General features: G+C 30.2%; 1 pseudogene; it reads right to left on the reverse strand.

Moving 5' to 3' along the window:
* LOC137626836 (neuroligin-1-like) overlaps nucleotides 1-1478 on the reverse strand; it is an 8056-nt pseudogene extending 6578 nt beyond the window's left edge.
* Nucleotides 1479-2500: the final 1022 nt, after the last annotated feature.

The following is a 2500-nucleotide window of genomic DNA, read 5'->3' on the forward strand; positions in this document are numbered from 1 at the left end:
ATATATGTATATATATATATATATATATATATATATAAATATATATATATATATATATATATATATATATATATATATATATATATATATATATATATATACGAATATTTATATATATACAGTATATATATATATATATATATATATATATATATATATATATATATATATATATATATATATATATATATACATGTTTGTGTGTGTGTGATGTTTTTTTTCTTTGGCTATTAATGTTTCAAACCTTTCAATTATATTCTTAACAACAGCTGCCAGTTGGTGGTATTTGATGGAGGACCAGGAGCAACCCTTTGGTATAACAACCTCAAGCTCAGTGATATACCATTCAACAGGTAAAAAAAAACAAATTTATATTTTCATGTTCATACATATCAACATAAAAGTAATATGACAATTTTTGGTAACTTGCTATAACTTTAATATCCATTTTAAGAAAAATTTCTGAACTGCAGCATCCATTTGCAGCCCTGAAAAAAAAAAAAATTTGTTTTTCGAAAGCAAAAGACAAAATCATCCTTTTGGTCTTGAAAGCTTTTCTTTTCTTTTTTCTTCTTCTGTCTTTTGTAAAGGTTCAGAGACTGAATTATTCCTGTGTGTTTTCCAATGGTTGATTCACTGCCTGTGTCTCTCTCTCTTTCCAGGAAAGAAGAAGAAGAAGTTTTTCAAAGGGGACTTCACCATATCCCAGTCTTCTTTATCTTGCTGCTGCTAAGGATTCCTTTAGACCGACAGGATTAAAAGGATTTTATTTTTATTGGTCTACAGTATTTTATCTTCTTTAGAGAAATATTTCATAACTAAGGAATCTTTTCTTTTTATAAAAGATATATGAAATTGTATATAATACAATAATAACGTAGTAGAAGAATTATATATAATTATATGCAAGGTGTATGATATTGAAATATCATAGATCTTACAGGTGGAGTTTTTGAATAATAGGATTTTAGCGGAAAAAATATTCTGTTCTTCCAAAATGCTTATTTAACAAGAATATACATCCTTATTTGCCAAAAGAGGATCCAACAACTTTACTTACCAAAGAATATCCAACATTCTTGCTTACCACGAATATACAGCTTTAATTACCAAGAATATCTAAATACCTTACTTACCAAGAATATATAATCTTACCTACCAGAAATTAAAACAACTTTAATTGCCAAGGCAATAACTTTACTTGAAAAATTACAACTTTTTTTTACCAAGACAACAACCTTACTTACCAATGATAGGCAACCTTACTCACTAAGAAAATACAACTTTACTTTCCATGAAATTACAACCTTACTTAGAAAGACTACAGAGGAACCTTGTTTACCCAGAATGCCGAGACGATAGTTGAGAGTCACCACAATGACCTTGCCCAGAGCTGCCAGAACTGATCCGTCGTAGAGACTTGAAGATCCCCACTCAAACGACTCTCCGTGGATGAAGACGACCACTGGGTAAGCCATCAGAGCTGCATCTGCAAGGATGCAAGCAGGATAGTTAAGAAAAGTACTCGGATCTAGCAAATGGGGTTCAAGGACTGCAACTGCAAGTAGTTGGGACTGTGGTCATCCTACCATCATAGGTTTAAAGAGATATAGATATTGACTAGTACAGAGGCAGGACATGTTTTATCTCTCTTCCCATGCTTCCTTTGCAATCTTAGTGGACTAATTATGTTATTCCTAAAGTCCTTCTATTATAGGTTATTCTCATTATATGTCCTGCCCATGTCTATTCCATTTTCTTACTTTTTTAGAATATCCTTTACTTTACTCTACTCTCGCATCCAAGTTACCCTTCTTTAGTCTCTTGGTGTTAATGCATTAATTTTTTCTTTCTTTAGCTCTTTGAGTTCCAACTAACTCAGGTTCTAAGGCTTTGGTAAGTCTCCAATTTCTTTTGCATGAGTTACGAAGGACCATCTGATTAAATACGTTTCTGTTTAGACAAAGTGGCCTTTTACATTTCCTAATCTTATTTTGTTTACCAAATCCTTTCCATCCTATGATTATCCATCATCTAATTTCGGAATCATACACTAGGGAAACTTTTACTAACTTCCTAAGAACGTATATCATTTAACAATCTCTAGAGGCTTCTTATCCATAACTCTTATTTGTTGTCTCCATTTCTATTAAACATTATGTTAGTTTTACTCATATTCATTTCCAGTTCCCAAGCCTGGTTGCAGAAGCATAATGCAATAGGTTTAAAGGTTTCAACAGGGAGAAGAGCCCAAAAGGAAAAGGAGAATAAAGAAATAATTAATAAACTATAGATGGGTAACAATAAAGGTATTGATATAAAACCTATTACTTTACGATTTACAAGATAATACTTATATTAACCTGTCTAACAGAAAAGTATTAACAATTTATACCCCAAGATTATTAGTAAAATAAAGAAAATTAGTTAGATATATACAAAAACTAATTATTTTTGCATTTTGATTGTTTAGAAAATATAAATGAAATTATATAGAAAA

Source organism: Palaemon carinicauda, chromosome 34 (genome assembly GCF_036898095.1).
Source record: "Palaemon carinicauda isolate YSFRI2023 chromosome 34, ASM3689809v2, whole genome shotgun sequence".
In the NCBI taxonomy this organism is placed as follows: domain Eukaryota; kingdom Metazoa; phylum Arthropoda; class Malacostraca; order Decapoda; family Palaemonidae; genus Palaemon; species Palaemon carinicauda.